Consider the following 21,485-nt stretch of genomic DNA (forward strand, 5'->3'; position numbering starts at 1 on the left):
TTAAACCTCCTCCTTTGCAACTTGAGAACACTGCTCCTTGTTCTATCATTTGTCACCAGAGGCAACCTCTTTCCCCCTCGTTCTCTTTGGACTCCCTCCCCTTCAGGTAGTTGTATCCCCCTTCAAGTTGCAGCTTTCAGCTACCTGACGGGGAGGGGGAGGGAGAGAAGGTTCCCGAAGAGGATGGAGAAAGGCTGTTCTCTGGGGTGACATGACAGAACAAGACCTCTATTCTCTGGAGGTAAATAAATACTTCTGGGGAAGTGCTCTGTGACTGTGGGACCTACTTCTGCTCCGACCACCCATCATGCCATCCGATCAGTTGTGCATCCAATGAAATCGTGTGAGCCCTGTGTTTAATTACTCCTCCCTTTAGGCTGGGAAAAAGGCCTTCAAATGGGGTGGGCTAAGAACTTAACAGGTGCTCAACACATTTGACATCTACATTTATGCTCTAAATGGCCTCCTACTGCCTATGTCTCTGGCACTGGGCACACATACTAATGCTTCAGGTCTGAATACTTGCTTATGTCATTCTTAATCCCCAGCATAATCCTCAAAGTAGGTGGATCTATAGGCCTGATGCAGTAGGAGCATTCTCAGGCTACTGAGCTACATAAAACAGTTGGGGCTGGGGGAGAAAGACAGGGACTTTTCAAACTTTATCCCACTAATCAGAGCACTCACTTAAGACATGGATGATCCCATGGAATGGCTGGGTACTTAGTTGCCTGACACTACCAGCGTTGGCACAATCTCTCTATCGATGTGGGAGGTGGGAGGGAAGCATGTTTAGGTGTCTAGCTGAGGTTTTGCAGAGTCCAGTGATTTTCTTTTCATATGTGCAGAAATTAGGCATTTAAATGTGAGTGATTCAGTGCCTATGTTCTTTTGTATAGCTAAGACCTAGACTCCCCAGTTTGAATACCATTTGAATTCACCCATTCCTGTTACTGGAATTGATACCTGGATTGCTAGCATGTGGACAGATAGCTTGCTGGGTAACAGCAAGAGGAAAGATTTGTTTCCTGGTCAATTTACTTCTATTAAACCATCTTTGCACCGTGACCTAAGTAAAAGGAATTTGTCACAAGATGGCTCAAAAAGATGTTTAGAAAAAGACAGCCAACATTTCTTCAAGGTGTTTAGCAATGTCTGTTTAATCAACTGTGTTGATTTTGTTCTTAAAGGAAGAGATACCAAACTACTATTCTTTAAGGTATCTTGAAGCCAAGATGTGAGTAAATGGTATTTATACATTTTCCCCCCTTATGTAACACCTCTAATTTGATATAGATGGCTCCTTATTCCAGGCCAGAGTTTTTCCTTGTGGTGGGTTTTTTTATGCCCTAACCAACCAGACTGGCTTTACCACCTGTATGATATTGTGCAAGGCATTTTGCTATGTTCAATAGGGATAAGCAATTAATACCTTGTGCAAAGGGTAAGGACACATTCATTCCTTTTATCCAAATGCACAAAGCCAACCATTTGCAGGCACTGTAGTGCTTACATATCTTTCAGGAAAAGATTTGCAGTAGTTTTAATATTAACTGACTTAACAGCTCATTAGCGATAAGTAACAAACCTAGCATTTATGTTTCTGACATCAGTGGACAATGTCACATCACACAACTCTAAATTATAATCACACCTTCTTTGCACATCAGTGTATTCTAACTGAAAGAGTTGATGGAACATAATTTCTAAAAAGAACAGATTATGGTATTTTTCAGCTTTGGAAGACTGCCAGCTCACTCATTCATATTCAAGCTTAGTATGCATTCATTGTTTAATTCTGAAAAAAATAATTTCACTCTCTTCACATTGATTTTTGCCACTATACCCTTTCAGTCACATCTTTCCCCTATGATACAATACATTGGTCTATTTCAATAAGGATTATTTGTAAAATTATTTGAGAATTTGACTGAAAAGGGCTGTTTGTTTTAGGTTTGACAGCTCTTCAGCTGTCTTCTAAGAGCTAAACACTTAATAGGTATCTTTCAAGAGTGACCTAGAATACAAGAATTCGCACATCCAACAAAACTACATTCAGGAGGAAGATGTATGCCTCTGTGCTGGTTCAAAAAGTCTAATTTATCATTTTACAGTTGACATTCACATTACACTTTCCCTTGAGTGTCAACAGATCTGCCTCCCATTGACTTCACCTCACATATCCCCATGACGGAATGTATCCCAGGCTTCATCCCCTAAACGATATTGTAATCTGTGCAGAGTATTTCTTTAATATTAGAAAGCTCAATTTGCTGTTAAAGGGAAACACAGTGTATCGAGAATACTTATGTTAACACTACAAGTACCAAATCTCACAACTCTGCCGAAAGCAGAAGTTGGCAAATAGATGTTTCCTACACAAATTAAGCAGAGTATGTGTCCCTTTGTTTTTAAACAGTCAGAGTCACCACACAGGAAGAAAAGGAGTTCAAACAGGGAGAAAAAACACCCAACAGGGAACATTGTCCCACATGGAGTGTCTACTAGCGCTTGGCTGGAAATTTTGTTCGAGAGGGACTGAAGCAAATTAAAAAAAAAGGGAGGGGGAAGGGGGCAAAGAGAAGAGACAGACACCCCAAGGCACCTCTCTTGCTCTCTCTGTGTGCCTGTTGCATTCATTGCCCTTGAAGCAAAGGAAATATTTGTTGAACTCTGTGATAGGAGAGTCCTGACCTATAGGTTTGGTCAATAAAACTGCTGAGGAAAGGTGGTGAGAAACTACTAATCCAACTGTCAGATTCAAGCATAAACATCTTACCTTTATTAAAGCCATTTTTGACTTGTATGCCTCATTACTTGAGCTCCATTAAATTCTCTTATTGTTTATAAACTTTGTTTTGTCTTATCCAGTTCATTTACAATGACTTGTCTGGTTCTCCACTGAGATCACGAACTGTGCGTATGTTCCTCTCAAAGAATTAACAGTCTTAATACACCTGGGCTGTGTCTACACTGGCAAGATTTTGCGCAAAAGCACGTGCTTTTGCGCAAAATCTTGCTGCCTGTCTACACTGGCCGCGAGTATTTGCGCAAGAACACTGACATTGTAATGTACAAATATCAGTGCTTCTTGTGCAAATACTCTGATGCTCCTGCTCAGGGATAAGTCCTCTTGCACAAGTATTCTTGCTCAAGAGGCCAGTGTAGACAGGTAACATCAATTTCTTGTGCAAGAAAGCCCGATGGCTAAAATGGCCATCGGAGCTTTCCTGTCAAGAGAGCATCTACACTGGCACAGATGCTTTTGCACAAAAGCAAATCTTTTGTGCAAAGGAACATGCCAGTATAGAAACTCTCTTGCGCAAATACTTTTAACAGAAAAACTCTGTTAAAAGTATTTGTGCAAAGTCATGCCAGTGTAGATGCAGCCATGGTATTTATTGTTCAGGAGAGAGCTGGATGGAATGGGATATAAATTCCCCAATCCCAGAAATGTAAGACTAGGTGTGGCTGGCAGGCTACAGTTACGGACACACAAGGTATGACTTGCATGCTGGAGGTCTGTTTGAAGAGGTCAGGTGGGAGTTTCTTCAGCAAGCCATTTCAAGGTCATCTAATCACATTGAAAAACCACAAGAGTATTGATCAAGCTTTGGGAACATCTTTGCTCTATATGAGAACGTGTTAAGATGCAAAGTAATATTATAGTCTTGAGCAAAGAGATCTCTTGAGTTAGTAGAACCCCTGGCCACAAGTCTGCCTTCCATTTGCCTGACTACAGGTCAACCCCGTGTTCTGCCTCCCCTCAGACCCATCTCCTTCCCACACCCCCTTTATTTTTGGTATTTAGCTCTTGTAAAAGAATGTAGAATTTCCACCTCTGTAAAAAGAAAGGGGGGGGGGGGAGGGAGAGAAGGGTTGGGAGTTACCTGAAGTTGGGCTCCTGCTTGACTGGGCCCCCAGTATCCGAGGCTACTTCTATAGATTTACTCAAGACCTGGTCATTCAGGAGCAGAATCAGGACTAGACAATAGCAGACCTCAGCTAATGCAGTAATCCAGGTCTCTGTGGCTATTACTCTCAAGTGTGTAATCTTTATAAGAGGGTGTTAGAACTCAGTTCTATGCAAACTGAGCAAAGCCCATTTAATTCATACCTATTTGGCCCCACACTGAAGGCCAAGCCCTTCATTAAGTCTCGATTTAGTCAAGACATTGACTTAAGTGCATGTAATTTTGAATATACACTTAGAAAACATTGAGTGCACTTAAACACAATCATAGAAAAAAATCATTTAGTGAGTGGACTCAGTTTACTGTTCTTTTGTCATCTTTTTGAAAAGATTGTATTTGGGTCATTAAAGCCCCTTTAAGTTATCTTCAAGACCAGTCACTGTATGTCCCAAGAGATCAAATCCATGCACTCAGAGCAATCCTGGGATTAGCTTCACCAATCTAGAGCCCTTCACTGAAGAGGACCTTCCTTCAGCTCTCATGCAGCTAAATCCACAGGTTAGTGTTGACAGTGAGCTGAGCTGTCAGTCAAGACCAAAACCACATAAGGCTTCATTTATGAAGCCATCTTGGGGCAAATTCACCTTTCCCACTGAAGACATCTGAGCAGAGTCATGCCCTTTATCTAATCTTGCTATAAATTAGCAGCTTGGTTATCACAGGCTGCCACGGAAAACCCTCCATCGAAAGAAAGTAAAACTCTGTATTTCATTAGCTGAAGTTTCCAGTATAGTTGTTGGTATTGTCTCCAGAAGAAGAGTAATATTATCTTGCCATGGCAAGAGCATAAATAACTGCTGTCAAGTTCTTTCACTGCGTGTAAAGACCTTGAAGACAGTACAATTGAAGACTGAGGAGGAGAGGAATTCTAAGCTTAGTCATTTACTTTTCTTGGAGAAAATATGCATGTTAGGGAAACAGACAAAAATGGGCAGCATTATTGCATATTTCAGCTAAATATAGTGAAGAGATTTTCCAAAAAAGATCATGCATTTGAGAAGCATCTATTGAAAGGGGGTGGGGGAGGGGGGAGAATAGATAACCAAGCCTCTTCTTTACCCCAGATATTGCGCATTTTAGCTTCTCATCTGAAAATAATTGACTTGATCTTGCAACCTTGTCGTTCACCACAGCTATTTATAAATAGCTGTTAAATATTATATCTGGAACGCTGTGGTCCAAGAGGTTGCAAGCTGTCAGATTTATTAACAGTCACATATCTGTGATTCTTCTCTTCACTGTACTAAAACAAATGTTGCACAATACAGGTTTAAAATAAACGGTAAGACTTTACATAAAGTAACTGTAGCAAGGTTTTTGGGCATTCAAGAAAGCTCTCATTGGATCAACAAGCTTTCAAGCCATACAGAGCTCTTCTTCAGGTCCAGGAAACAGCAGGATAGCAACAAAATGCAAGCTGGAACATATTACATGTTGAACCCCACTGGCCCAGCACCCACGGTACCTGACTGGTCTGAAATGAAGGGATTTGCCAGACGAGAGGAAGTACCTTCACCTGTGGCTTAGCTGCCTGGCTCTCCCTGGCCACTTCTGCTGCTGGAGCACCATAGCCAGAACTCCATAGCGGTCTGCCTCCACAGCTGGAACTGGAGCGACAGGGATTGGAGCTCCCTGGCTGCCACTTGGGCTGGAGTTCCCCAGCTGGGTCTGGAGGTCTACAGCCAGGCTAGAGCTCTGCAGCTGCTGGGGCCAGGGAGCTCTCCTTATCTCCCCCCCCCTTTCCTCCCCTCCCCACACACTCTGGGCTCCTGGCTAAGTCATTGGTGCCTCTTACGCTGCTCCTGCCCCACTGCCAGACGTCCCTCTTCCTGGGCTCTGTGGCCCAGGAATTCTGTGGTCCATGCTGGACCATGGATGTTGCCGGATGAGGGAGTGCTGGTGAAGGGAGGTACAACCTATACTGAACAGTTTTGCAGTGATGCTTGAAGAACCTTTCCCGATCTGAAGAGCGGTGTGGCTCAACTTGTCTCTTGTCAACAGAACTTGGTTCAATACAAGATACTCTCACCCACCTTGCCTAATATCCTGGGACTGACATGGCTACAGCATACAGAAATTTGTAATTTTTCTCCAAACCTGTTTCTACCTCATTTAAAACCCCAAAGACAATACTAAGCTAAAAAGCCAGTTAGACCATACCCTCACAAGCTGTAGTGAAGTGAAAACTATTTGGTTGAGATGGCCCAAATAACATCTCACCTTTAACATCTAATCCTTAACTATCATTTGAACAACCCCATTACAAGACTACACAAAGGAAGTATTGAATAACTTCAACATTGCTACACTGTTGAAGTTATTTTAAGTGCCTCAACTTAAAAAAAAAGTTTTCTATGCTGCAAGTTGACAAGCTTAATGGTTTTTCCATCATTCTGTTTTCAGATGGATTACACACACTTGTTGGAACTAGTTCAGATCATGTCACTGCTCCCTTCTCCCCCCATCCCCTGTGGGGGGGGGGAACCCCACCAAACTCAACATGAAGTTGTGAACTTACAGAGGAGTTAAGAGTAATCACCTCTTTTTCATCTGAGGTGGGTTGTGCCCACAAAAGCTCAGGATACCACCTAAATTGTGTTAGTCTAAGGTGTTACAGGTCATTTTTTAAATTTTCAGTTAGACAGCTCCTCTTCTGACACCTCTGTTAGATAATCTGAATTGAATGCTGTTAAAATTATGACTGCTCTTAGAAATAATGTGCTTGTGGCTTTCCAAACAGGAGAGCACACTATCCTGAAGGAGTGATAATCTAGTGGCACACAAGGATTTTAGCCCTTCCCCCTTCTGAAAAGCTTCCCACAATTGTTACCAGAAAAGTGAGTACAAGCTGACAACACTAGCCATCTGTTCTCAGTTTTATATACTGGTCGTAGCAACTGTGCTCAACATTAGTGAGGCTAGCATGAACAGACCAAATACAATAGGGAGTGTGTATTTGTTGGGGAAACCTATACCAATAAGTAGAGTAGTCAGGATGGTGATTGGCCAGTGGTTTCCAACACCTTACATGGATGGAGATAAAGAGCAAGCAGTGAGGATGATATTCTTATTGATAAACTAGGCAAATATAACTTAGATAGGGCCACGATAATTGGCTGGATAACCATAGTCAGAGAGTTGTTGTTAATGGTGCTAAATCCTGCTGGAAAGGGATAACAAGTGGAGTTCCGCAAGGGTCTGTTTTGGGACCCGTACTGTTCAATATCTTCATCAATGTAGTAGATATTGGGATAGAGAGTACGCTTAAGTCTGCAGATTATACCAAACTGGGTGGGGTTGCAACTTCTTTGGAGGATAGGGACATAATTCAAAATGACCTTAGCAAGTTAGAGAAATGGTCAGAGGTAAACCGGATGAGGTTTAATAAAGAGAAATGCAAAGTGCTCCACTTAGGAAGGAACAATCAGTTCCATACATACAAGATGGGAAGCGACTGTCTAGGAAGGAGCATGGCGGAAAGGGATCTAGGGGTCATAGTGGACCACAAGTTGAATATGAGTCAACAGTGTGATGCCGTTGCAAAAAAAGCAAATATGATTCTAGGTTGTATCAACAGGTATGTTGTAAGCAAAACTCGTGAAGTCATTCTGCCGCTCTACTCTGCACTAGTTAGGCCTCAGCTGGAGTACTGTGTCCAGTTCTGGGCGCCACATTTCAAGAAAGATGTGGAGAAATTGGAAAGGGTACAGAGAAGAGCGACAAGAATGATTAAAGGTTTAGAGAACATGACCTATGAAGCCAGGCTTCATGAACTGGACTTGTTTAGTTTGGAAAAAAGATTAAGGGGGGACATGATAGCAGTTTTCAAATATCTAAAAGGGTGTCACAAGGAGGAAGGAGAAAATTTGTTCCTCTTGGTTACTGAGGACAGGACAAGGGGTAATGGGCTTAAAGTGCAGAAGGGGAGGTTTAGATTGGACATTAGGAAAAAATTCCTAACTGTCAGGGTGGTCAAATATTGGAATAAATTGCCAAGGGAGGTGGTGGAATCTCCCTCTCTGGAGATATTTAAGAACAGGTTAGATAGACATCTGTCAGGGATGGTGTAGACGGAGCTTGGTCCTGCCTTGAGGGTGGGGGGCTGGACTTGATGACCTCTCGAGGTCCCTTCCAGTCCTATTATTCTATGATGCAGTTAGATGTTTTTAACTATTTCAAGGATCTAGAGTAAAATGAAGAAGGGAAGCAGGCTGTCTGCTATAACATTTTCTTGAAAAGATTAGTAAGGACAAGAAGGAGGAAGCATTTAAACTGTTGTTTTTGAAATACACTCATTGTTGGAATGTGTCTCTCCCTGCCCCAGATGCAGAGAAGGAAGAGACTCCAGAAGGATTGCAAAAATGCAACCATTACTCTTCCACTTGAAAGAGAAAGAAAGCAACCTTTAGGAATTACAAATTGCTTTCTACAAAGATTTAATAGAAAATTCTAGTGTCTATTATTGTAAGCCATCTATAGCACTTCTGAGAAATGAGATACTGGAGAAGATACAGAAATATAACCTGTCACTGACTATGACATTCAAAGACTAAGAATTTGATACATTTGATTACAAAAAGACTTTTTCCATTCACTGTAGCCACTCAAGTACAAGGAGTGAAATATTACATCGGCCACAGCTCTGAGATGCAAGTTAATTCTGCTGTATGACAACATAAGACTTAAAAAAAAATAGATGGAGGATGAATAAGGCAAGAAAAAAAAGCATTTCTCTGAGGTGTCAATTTTATGTCTCAAGAATGTTATACATTGACCCAGATGAAAAAAAGCTGCTAAATTATATAAGTTCTACAGCTATTTCTCTTCATACTTAGAGATTGCTACATACTTTAGCCTGAAATTCAGATGGAATAGATAGGTCAAAAAGGGTTACCATAACTGAGACAATGTCCAACACAGAATAGGTCCAGGGTTCAGTATACAGTGACTTCAGCCTGAATAGTATAGGTTGAACCTCTAGTCTGGCAACATCCATGGTCCTACATGACTTTAGTTAGCTGGATGCCCATTTACCGTGGCTGTGGCCAAGTTTCCTGTGCTCCTATAATGTTTGGTTACAGCCACCAGTCCTGGTTGAGTGTTCTGTGCTGTTAGTTTGCTCCATTTATCCCAGATATTGTCTAAGAGTGGAAGTGTTAATAGTGCTGCTAGGTAATATTGACTTCCCATGGTTTAGCAAATTCTCTGGTCTGGCACTGTTAAAAGTCTTTTAAATCTTTTATTAAAAGATTCAGGAAGAGGCAGTGCAGCTACTTTGAACAAACTGCGGGTGCTCTTAGTGTAGTGTTTCCAGAGGAGAGTTATTTGTAAAGCTGTTAACACTGGCATGATTAGAAATGGAAGGGAAGATAATTAGGACTATGAGTGTGTCATGGATATTTTTAGTAAGTCAGGGACAGGTCATAGGTAAAAAACAAAAATATGGGAGCAGTAATCACTCCCTGACTTTACTAAAAACATCTGACAACATAAGGAGGGTCCAGCACCCTGACTCCTGCCCCCCACAGAGGTTGGGAGTTGTGGGAAGAGTCTCTTCACTGCCCCATGGGGCTGGAGGGACCTCCATCATCCTACAGGGACATAGTATCTGTGGGGGGGGGGCCCTTCCAGTGGAGGGAGGGTGGGTGCCCCCAGCTGCTGAATAGCTCCAGAGTCCCTCTGAACCATTACCAGCAGCTAGAAGCTGTAGGGGATGTCTCCCCTGTGCCTGTAGCCACTGGCCAACTGCAAGGTAACGTTAATGCCACCAACAAGGAGCTATGAGGGCAGGCATGGCTGTTCACATATGCTGAGCAGGGGGTGTCCCTGCCAGCAGTGGTGGTTGGGCATCTCACAGGTCACCACCACAAGTTGTGGCAGCCAGTCACAGGGAGTCTCAGCACCCACAGCTGCTGGGCAGCTATAGAAGTGTTCCAGTATCAAGAAGGTCACTGGATGTCTGATCCAGCAACAAACTTTGGCTGATTATAATTAAGACTAAGTTGGTCAAAGTCTCATAGTGGATTCACATTGACATTCTAGAAGTTAGAGAGACAGAAAAAAAATCTAATTCTCTAATTTTGTAGAAGAAACAATAACATTGGAAGCCAAACTTTAGAGAATAATCCCTGAAAACTAAAGGGGGGGAGCATCAAAATGGTATTTTGCAAGTGTACGCTAGACCAGGGGTGGCCAACCTGTTAAGAGTCAAAGAACCAAAATAGCAGTGCACAGAGTGCAAAGAGCCACATACTGGGGCAGAAAGTTGTTGGGAGGGGGTGGGGGGAAATCCATGCCAGGGGAAAATAGGTGCTGGTACACATGGTCTATATGAGAGGGGTGAGGAACCTGTTTTGAGTCAGGGAGTCACTGACCCACAAAAAGAGTCAGTCAGGGTCACATAAGTGAGATGCAAAAAGACAACCCCTCCAAAAAAAACCTCCCCAAGCCTCACTAACTGTGGGCCCCAACTATGCTGGTGGGGGCAAGGGACAGAGTGCTGGGGGGGGCAGGGTGTTGGCCAGGGGGAGGGGAGGGACAGCTTGGCCAGTACCTGGGTATCCAGGGTCTAAGGAAGTGCATGGGCTGCTCTTCCCCACCCTTAGACAGCTGGCATGCTTCCCGAAACATTGGGTCTGTCACTGGGCTGGGGACATCCTCCCCCCTGCTGCATGCCTGTTCGGGATGGTGGGAGGGGGGGTGTGTCCCGGGGCTGCATACCAGCTCCAACTTCTCAGGAAGCACACGCTCTTCCTCTGCTCCCCACGACTGCCACATGCTTCTTAAGAAGTTAGAGCTGGCATGCAGTTCCAGGACTCCTATTCCTTCCCCCCCCCCCACCAACCCAATCCCCCTCCCCACAGCCTTAAGCCCAGGTCATGGAGCCAGAGCCGCTGCCACCACCACATGCATCTTCCCAGGAGCTGGGGCATGTGCTTTGAGTGGCCAGCTTTGAGCAGCCAGCTTCGCGCATGAGCTGGCCAGGATACCAGTCTCACCCCTCTCCCCACGCAATCCAACTCCCCTCCCCTTCCCCAGAGCCAGACACCTTCCTTCCCAATCCCCCCCAACATCATGCCCGGGTCCCAGAGCAGAGGCACTGCCACTGCCACTACTCCCCAGACACTGGGGTACATACTCTGAGCAGCCGGCTTTGAGCATATGCTGGCCGGGATGCTGGGACACCATGCACGCACCCCTCCCCCCCAACCACTCCACCTCTTCACCCTTCTCCAAAGCCAGGCATCCTCCCCCCGAACCTTATGCCCAGGTCCCGGAGCTGAAGCCTGTGCTACACCTGGAGCCAGAGACGCCGCCACTGCCGCCTGCGCTCAGCTGCATATGCAGGATACAACAACGCTCTGAGGGCCATGAGCAGAATGGCGTGGACTGTGAACACACATACGGCTCAGAGTGGCCTGGCCATGAGACTGGCTCACCTGAGCAGTTCTGGGTTCATCCCGGTTCCATCAGGAGCCGCACGCGGCTCATGAGCCGCATGTTGGCCACCGTTGCAATAGACTATTCTGCTCTTGGCTTCTTTGATGGATAAGCTAAAGTAACATCCTTGACAGTATGGAATTTGCTGGTGTAAGAGGGGAATAGAAGTTAGGCTTCTACCATCAGGCATTTTTGTAACTCTGGGTACACCTACACTGCAGCATTTTCCCCTGGAATAATGGCCGTTATTCCAGAAAAACAACACTAGTGCCCACACTGCAATTGTGTTTTTTCAACAAAAAAGTCAAAATAATGGAGGAATAAGCCTTTTTCTGAAAGGGGGGGGGGGGGGGGAGGGAAGAGGCCTCCAGGAAATAACACTCCATCCAAACTCATCACAACTCTATATTTCCTGTCTCCTGGCAGCTCTTAAAGCAGGGGGGGGGGGGGGGGGGGAAAGGGGAGAAGAGAGAGATAGGGCTTGTGGCAGGAAGCAGGCCTTGGGAGCTGCCACACATTGCGCCACTGCCTGATGTGTAGGCACCCATGTACCAGCCACAAGCCCCCCCAAGAGCCCACTGGCCCTCAAAGGGTGCTTGGACAGACTCCCAGGAGCCTGCTGGTGTTGGAAAAGGCATGTGCTGTCCTCATCTTGGGTGGAGAGCCCGGCTCTCCTGGAGGTATGGGGCAGGGAGGCAGCCCTCCAGGTTCTCCACTCCTGACAGTGCAATGCCTATATAGAGAGCTAGAAGGCTGAGATCTGGGCCATGAGGGGCCACCACAGGAGCCTTGAGCAGGTCTAGAGCATAATTGAAGAGCTGCAGCAGGGTTATGCCAGGGCGAGGGAGCTCAGCTCTCACTCTGGGGCAGGACCCCACTCCTGCCCCTACTATGAAGAATTGCACTGCATTCTGGGAGGAAATGCAGCCCCTTCCCCACCCTGGGTCACCCCAGCCATGATGGGCTACAGATCTTCCAGACAGATGACCCTGCGCAAGGAAGGAAACAAACATACAAGACAGAATCAAAGGGGATACCTGAGCCCTCGGGATGTCCCTGAGTGCCCCCACCCCAAACACACCAGCAGCCACCCTGTATGAGCCCACCCCCCCAAGTCTGTGTGAAGGCAGGACTGCAGTAGCCCCCAGAGATGGGGCTTCCCCCTCTCCCTGCCCCCCCCCCCCACCCTCCTTTCTAGTACTTGCCCCCTTCCTTCAGGGACTGCAGCCCAAGAATGCCTTACCTGCAATGGTGGACTTTCCCCACACCAAACTTGTTGCCCATGGACTGGTAACTGCCTGATGTTGCAAGCTTCCTGATGGCTATGGCAATCTGTTTCTCTGGGGGTGGAGGTGAAGGGAAGAGATGGCGGGTCGTATCTGGGTGTCCCATCATTGGAGGGCAGGGGCAAGCCAGGCACACAGGCACACAGCTCCATGAAAGTCTCCTTCCTCATTTGGAAGTTGTGGAGCCACTGCCAGTCATCCCACTACTCCATCACCAACTAGAATCAGTGTCCAGCCTCCAGAATCTTCTCTCCACAGTGGGGTGTGGTTGCAAGGGCAGTCTCCCACACACAGGCAAAGGGTCTTGATGATGAGCTCGGAGTTGAGCTCATGCAGGACCACAAAGGCAGCCTGCAGAAACTGCTGCATGGCAGCGTGGGGCCATCATATGCCCAAAAGCAGCTCCAGCTCCATGGCAATGAGTGCTGTGGTGTCCAAAAGCAGGGCAATGAGAGCACATACTGGAAGTGTTTTGCTGTCAGAAATAGGCAAGCAAGCAAAAGAAGCTGAGAAATGGCTATCCAGCGGCCAGGGAATGGGGGGGGGGGTCCCTTTAAGCACACATCTCAGAATCAGGCAGCAGCAGCCAGAAGCAACTGCTGACCTAATGCCCTGCCTAAACTGGTTCCAGGTGACCTTAAATGCAAGACAGCACCCACACTGACTAGCTGTGCCAGAGTTGCCTCCTCTGGCAGTCTCTTCACCTGTCCTCTTCTCTCATTTTGCACCCCTCTGGCTCCACTTCCTCTCTCTGACATGGTCCTCCAGTCTGGTCACTATGGTTCTCTCCTTCCAGGACAAACTGTCCCAGACAGCCTGCTCTCCACTGTTGGGTATGCACCATTGCCCCAGTTACTGGTAGGGAAAGCTAGACCCACTGCTTTCTTCAGGTTTCAGCTTAGAGCCCCTCTCGTAGGGTCTGTCCCATACACCTGGCTGCTTTTCCCCCTGAGCTTTTCCTACCCTTCTGGCTCCCACACTCTGGGTTTGCTGTTCAAACTCCCTTCTCCCAGTATGAGACTGTAAGATACACACCAGCATCCCAAACATACCCATCTTTGCCCAGGGACTAACTGAAGACTACTTCCCTGAACCACTTTCTGCTTTTATAACCCGAGCTTCAAGTTCATTCAAGCTCTTTGTGTTCTCATCCAGCTGTGCCTTATTTATTTAATCCCCCCACTCTTTGGGCCATCCCCCAGGCACTTAATTGGCCCCATCATCCACTTAGCTTCTTCAGGCTTTGTTTGTGGTGAATAATCCATCACAAGCAGATAAACGTGAACACCAGAAAAAAAAAAAAAGTTCCTCTTAAAACAAATCTAGTAAAGGAAAAAAGACATTTCCTTCCACCACAATACACAAAGCAATTTCCCTTAAGTGACATTAGAGTCACCATTCCATGAGACATTTTCCTCAAGTCACAGGGAATCGACCTCAGGGAGAAGATGGGGGAAAAAAAAAAGAAAATTAATACTGCTAGGTAAGTAGCTTTTGGAAAATAAGAGTCTATGATGTCTATAGGCATGTCCCCAAGGACAGAAAAGACTATTGGAATTATGTAGTCTGACCTCATCCAATACTACAGGTAGCGAGCGGCTTTGAATTCATTCCTGCAACAAGTCCAATAGCAGTGTTGTACTAGACCGAGCCTATATTTTAGAGAAGCATCCAAATGTTGGACAGTCTTTTATGTACTAACTTAAAGCCCTGCTTGAGTTTCAAGCTACAGTCCCTACCCCACTGGAAGCTACAAAGACATCACTGCTGTACTTCCTGGTTTGAAGTAGCAACAGCTACCCAAGTATAACATGTCCATTCAGCTCACCCACCCTGAACATTGTTCTAGCATCACTGAACACGGTAGCTACACAGCAGCCAAGACTTGTCTCTGACCAAAGCAGATAGTCATACTGGGAGGCTCCAAGAGTATGGGTGAAGGAAAAGAGGTGCTATCTTCCAGTCAAGAACCCTTACACAAGTTCTGCTCTGGACAATCACATTTCCTGATTGACTAGCCTCGAGTGTGTCAGTTAAGGAGAACTGAAGCCTTTGGAACACCATGTAGAGAAGTGGAAGTATTTTTATAAATAATGTCTCTCCGTGTACATGTGCAATCTACCTCTTCATGCAGGCAGAGTTAGATCAAAAAGCACTGTTAAAGGAAACCAGTGAAGGAAGGTAGAACAAACAATGAAATAATGGAAGTTAAGAACATTGGCACCATCCTCTCCAACCAGGGATTGCTCAAACACCACTGGCCATGCCCCCATTCCATCTCCTCCCCTGAGCTTGCTCCATTCCTGATCCTCCCACAGCATCTCAAGTGCCATGAGCCAGCTGTTTCACAGAAGGCAGGTGATCCAGAGAGGGTGGGGCAGGAGTTGGTCAGCCAGCAAGAGACACTAGTTGGAGGGAGAAGCTTGGCTGCTAGTGGATGCTGACTACCTGATCATTTTCCCCCTGGGTTTTCTAGCCCTGGAGCACCTATGGACTTAGTGCCCAAGGATATGTCTAAATAATTGTGGCTATGGGTCAAAGCCCATCAGCTGTTCCCTTCAGTAGCCTGAGGTGTTCTCTGGATTGTTCAGGCTGGTATGAAGCCACAATACATCTCTCTTAAGGGCTTACGGGGAAACAATACCTAGGACTTCACTCTTCAGAAAGAACAGTGAGTTTCAGTTACACACTAGGTCATATTCTGCTCCTCTAACTGAAGTAGTTAAAGAGAGATTTTAGGACTAGGTTCTGAAATATTTATTCCCATTGATCAGTAGAATCTCCAGAAGAAACCCTACTGAAATCCAGTGGTACTACAGGCAGATTAAGGCACTCTTCAACATAACTTCTTTTTTCAGTGCAAGATCTAATTTTTATATTTTAAGATTTTTGACCTGCATCTAAAGGGTCTTATGCACCTCACAAAAAAAAAAAAAAAAAGTCACAGGAACAATGTAATTACAAAACCCAGGTTAGTCACCTTGACTCCTTATATAAAGGATGGGGAAAGATTAAGTGAGTAGAATGCAATCCAGAGCCTGCATGCTGTGTGAGGAACTTGCCAAAGGGAAATACTGGCAAGAGACAGCTTTCTTAAGCCCTGCCCTTCTCAGAGTTCAAGCTGCAGGGAGGCACCTATTTCTGATTTGGGTCTACAGCTGGGAATCACTCTCCTGGAGTCAGTCAGGCAAGCAGCTAAGTCATTATTTGTGAGTAGGCTCATGTCTCATTCCAGTGTCATGGTTGAGGAGCTAACATTATAAAGCTTTTAACCCAGTGGTCACCTGGGATATGAAAAGCAGCCTTAATTCTCCTTCAGGCAGATGGGATGGAAATAGGAGCTTTTCCCAGGAGAGTGCTTTCACTTTTGAGCTGTGGCATATTCAGATATGCAACTCCCTCCTCTTGAAGCTGTTCCATAGTGCATAAGTGATTAGGGAGGGGATTATCATAAGAAGTCTGGTTCTTGGGTTCCCTAACCACTGGACTGCAGAGTCAGTCTCTCTGGGGCCCAGTAACTCTTTATACATTTATCCAACATGGTACATCTTCAGAAAGTGGGGCTACCTCAATCTGACATGAGACTATCCCATAGATTAGATCATGCCTAAGAGTTCTCTCTCTCCCTTCACCTAAGGAGGGAATTTCACTTGGCTCTCACATCCCAAGTGAATGTTCTAACAGTTGGGATGAGAGTCATAAGCTGTCTCTCCCTCTCCACCCAAAAAACTTGTGAGTGGGGCCTAATCGGGTAGCCAGGTGGTTTTAACAAAAATACCGGACACACTTGACATTACATCACAATCTACATTACATCTTATTTAGAAAATACCGGACATTTATATTGTCTCAATTTGTTTCCCGAAGAGAAAGCTCAAATACTGGACTGTCCAGTTCAAAACCGGACACCACCCTAGCCAGGCCTGTCGATGGGGATGTGTGGGGCAGGGGACAAAAGGGGCAATTGTCACAGAGCCTGGTGATTCCAAAGGCCCAAAGCTCCCAGCTGTCACTACTGTGGCAGCAGACAAAGCCCCAGACCCTTTACAGTGGCCACTGGAGCTTTGCATAGCATGCTCTAGTGCTCTGCACTATGTGCTCTAGCTGGCTAGGTCCAGGTGAAGTTGAAGGCAGGATGCCCCAAGGACCGCCTCATCTGCCTGAGGCCCTGCCCCTTCTGGGGGAAGAGGAGCTTCCCCACCACCACCCTCATTGCCTAGAGTCCCAGCTCTCCTTGCCTGCACATATGCGGGTAGTCACACTCTGACTGCCTTCCAGATCAGACCCTGCATATGCCACATCTTTTATTGCAAGAATTTGTGCACTAAGTGAGTTTAAGCATCTACAGAACTAGGTGGCAAGCGAGCAGGAGTTTTGTGATGGCTATGGTGCCTAAAAATGGAACGGAGGTTTCTAACCTCCAGAATTAAATGCCTAAGAACCTTTATGGAACTGGGCTCTGAGACAGGAACATTGTATTTCCTTGTCATTGGTGAAGTTCCTTACCCATTTGGTACCTTGAAAAAAAGTCTCTTTGAAGACATTATTGTGCAATAAAGTAAACAAGGTGCTAAATAAGGCACAATTGTGTAGACTATTTGGCGTCAATGGGATTATACAGGAGCACAAAGACAGGGAGCAGATTGTCAGCCCCACCCCCCAACTATGAAAGGATTAAAAAGTTTGACAAAGTTAAAGTAAAACTACCAGAGCCAAATAGCACATTAAAAGATGCCACACACACAGACATAATTAAGTAGCTACCATTAAAGTCTTGATCATTCCTACTGAACTGCTGTATTAAGTGCTCTTTAATTAGTAATAATAATAATAGGGCTCAGATTTTCCTAGATGTGATAGCTGATGAATTCCTTCATCAAGTAGTTGCTGAACCAACAAGGGGGAAATGCTATTTTAGATTTGGTTTTGGTGAGTAGCGAGGACCTCATAGATGAAATGATTGTAGGAGACAACCTTGGCTTGAGTGATCATGAGCTAATTCAGTTCAAATTAAATGAAAGGATAAAACAAAACTAAATCTGAGACTAGGGTTTTTGATTTCAAAAGGGCTAACTTTAATAAACTAAGGAAATTAGTTAGGGAAGTTGATTGGACTAAAGAAATTATGGATCTTAAATAGTGATAGAGATGTAGCCGTGTTAGTCTTTAAAGTGCTACATTGTCCTGCATTTTGCTATGGATCTTAAAGTGGAGGAGGCCTGGAATTATTTTAAGTTAAAGTTGCAGAAGCTGTCAGAAGCCTGTATCCCTAGAAAAGGGGAAAAAAAGTATACGCAGGTGTGTTAGACCAAGCATCTCAGAGAGGTGATTAAGAAAAAGCAGAAAGCATATAAGGAGTGGAAAATGGGAGGAATCAGTAAAGAAAGCTACATTATTGAGGTTAGAGCATGTAGGGACAAAGTGAGAAAGGCTAAAAGTCAGGTAGAGTTGGACCTTGCAAAGGGAATTAAAACCAATAGTAAAAGGTTTTATAGCCATATAAATAGGAAAAAACAAAAAAAGAAGAAGTAGGACCGCTAATTACTAAGGATGGAGTGGAGGTTAAGGATAATCTAGGAATGGCCCAATATTTGAACACATACTTTGCTTCAGTCTTTGAGTCTAATGAAGAGCTTAGGTATAATGGTAACTTAACAAATGGGACTAAAGATATGGAGGTAGATATTACCATATCCGAGCTAAAAGCCAAACTTGAACAGCTTAATGGGAGTAAATTGGGGGGCCCAGATAATCTTCATCCAAGAATATTAAAGGAACTGGCACATGAACTTGCAAGTCCATTAGCAACATTTTTTAATAAATCTCTAAACTCAGGGGTTGTACCATTTGACTGGAGAATTGCGAATATAGTTCCAATTTTTAAGAAAGGGGAAAAAAAGCGACCCGGGTAACTATAGGCCTGTTAGTTTGACATTTGTAGTATATAAGATCCTGGAAAAAATTTTGAAGGAGAAAGTAGTTAGGGACATTGAGGCTAATGACAATTGGGACAAATTACAACATGGTTTTACAAAAGGTAGATCGTGCCAAACCAACCTGATCTCCTTTTTTGAGAAAGTAACAGATTTTTTAGATAAAGGAAATGCAGTGGATCTAATCTACCTCGACTTTAGTAAGGCATTTGATACAGTACCACATAGGGAATTATTGGTTAAATTGGAAAAGATAGGGATTAATATGAAAGTTGAGAGGTGGATAAGCAACTGGTTAAAGGGGAGACTACAGTGGGTCATATTGAAAGGTGAACTGTCGGGCTGGAGGAAGGTTACTAGCGGAGTTCCTCAGGGATCAGTTTTGGGGCCAATTTTATTTAATCTTTTTATTGCTGATCTTGGCACCAAAAGTGGAAGTGTCCTAATAAAATTTGCAGATGACACAAAGTTGGGAGCTATTGCCAATTCAGAAAAGGATCGGGATATCATACAGGAAGATCTGGATGAACTTGTTAATTGGAGTGATAGCAATAGGATGAAATTTAATAGTGAGAAGTGTAAGGTTATGCATTTAGGGATTAATAAGTTATAAGCTGGGGACACATAAGTTGGAAGTAACAGAGGAGGCGAAGGACCTCGGAGTCCTGGTTGATTATAGAATGACTAAGCCGCCATTGTGACATGGCCGTGAAAAAGGCTAATACGATCTTGGGATGTATTAGGGGAGGTATTTCCAGCAGGGATAAGGAGGTGTTAGTGCCATTATACAAGGCATTGGTGAGACCCCATTTGGAATATGGCGTGCAGTTCTGGTCTCCCATGTTTAAGAAGGATGAATTCAAACGAACAGGTACAAAGAAGGGCCACTAGGATGATCCGAGGAATGGAAAACCTGTCTTATGAAAGGAGACTCAGGGAACTTGGCTTGTTTACCTTAACCAAAAGAAGGCTGAGGGGGGACATGATTGCACTTTTTAAATATATTAGAGGGATAAATACCAGGGAGGGAGAGGAATTATTTAAGCTTAATACCAATGTGGACACAAGAACAAATGGATATAAGCTGGCTAATAGGAAGTTTAGACTTGAGATTAGACAAAGGTTTCTAACCATTAGAGGAGTGAGGTTCTGGAACGGCCTTCCAAGGGAAGTAGTGGGGGCAAAAGATCTATCTGGTTTCAAGATTAAACTAGATGGGTTTATGAAGGGGATGGTTTGATGCGAAAACATGATCTTGGTAACTAATTGACCATTCATTATCAGTGAGAAATAGGTCAATGGAGGGATGATAGGAGTTACTATAGAGAACTTTCTGGGTGTCTGGCTGATGAGTCTTGCCCATGCTCAGGGTTTAGCTGATTGCCATATTTGGGGTCAGGAAGGAATTTTCCTCCAGGGTAGATTGGCAGAGGCCCTGGAGGTTTTTCACCTTCTTCTGTAGCATGGGGTACAGATCACAGCTAGAGGATTCTCTGAATTTTGGGGTCTTCAAAGTATTTGAAGGCTTCCATGTCTGAGATATAGGTGAGAGGATTATTCTGGGAGTGGTGGGTGAGATTCTGTGGCCTGTACTGAGCAGGGGGTCAGACTAGATGATCATAATGGTCTCTTCTGACCTTAAAGTCTATGAGTCTTAATACAGATGTTGTTAAATTTAACCTGTTTGCTGCATGATCATACACAAAACTGTTTGGCATACCACTTAACACCAGAGAAAAGCAGAGGAAAATTCAAATCATGCATTCATTTCAATTATCCTTTTTGGTAACCTACATGGCAGTGACTCAATGACCCTTCATTTAACCTGCCTTGGTTTGTAAGCAAACATGATACAAATCCATGCAGTGGGGTGGAGGGTGCCAGATCCTTCTAGGCAGGCCTTTAAATGAAGGGAGATGTTTGTGCAGGTTGCAAGTGGCCAGTAGCACAATACAGCCTTCCTTTCTGGGACCCTGTACTCTTTGGAATGGTATTAATATGGGAGGTAACAATCCAGACTAATTGTATTTGGAGTAGAACATTTAACTACAGAATGTGATTAAAATCCAGCATGACCTCACCTGCACTGGTGCAAGTCTCTTGTGTTATGGGGGAAGTTGTAATGCAGAAGACCTTTTCCCCAGTTTAGCAAGCATTCATTGCCATAGCCAAAGTCCTTTCAAGGGGCTTACTTGTTCAAACATAAGCACGTAAGAGACAAAACACTCACCATGTCTCCTAAGGTTTTCTTCACTCACAGTTTCTTAGTCTCCCCTCACAGTAGTTCCTGGTAATCCTCCTTCTTCTTCTTCTTCTTCTTCTTCTTCTTCTTCTTCTTCTTGCAGTTTCCCAATCCCTGCCAGTTCTACTGCCTTACTCATCAGACAGTCTCTTGTTCTAGCCACCCACCATTAATTAGCTCTACTCCTCTGATTCCACAGCTAACCCCCATTATTGCCTCTTCTTTCGTTCCTTTGACAAGCCTTCATTGCCCCAGGTGCCCCTGTCCCCTTTAATTGGCTCAGAGCTGGGACCATCTGTTCTGCCATAGGGGAGCTGGGCCTTGTTTGCTCACAGAAATGAGCTACTTTGTCACAGACCCATATAATTGAGAGCAGAATAATGTCAATGTGAACATAACACATACTGTAAATAACTTCACTGGGGTGTCTCAGACTCTGGTTCTCCATACATGTTGCCAGAGCACCTTTCTCTACTAGGCATGACACTCTTAAAATGGTTTGTGACAGCTTTTACTAATCTCAGATCCCTGTGCTTCTCAGGAAGTGATGCAAGCTTGCTTTCTCCCCTCACTCCCTTAGGGTTTCCAAATCCTTTCCCAAATTTCTAAA

Source organism: Pelodiscus sinensis, chromosome 4 (genome assembly GCF_052426305.1).
Source record: "Pelodiscus sinensis isolate ZL-2025 chromosome 4, ASM5242630v1, whole genome shotgun sequence".
In the NCBI taxonomy this organism is placed as follows: domain Eukaryota; kingdom Metazoa; phylum Chordata; order Testudines; family Trionychidae; genus Pelodiscus; species Pelodiscus sinensis.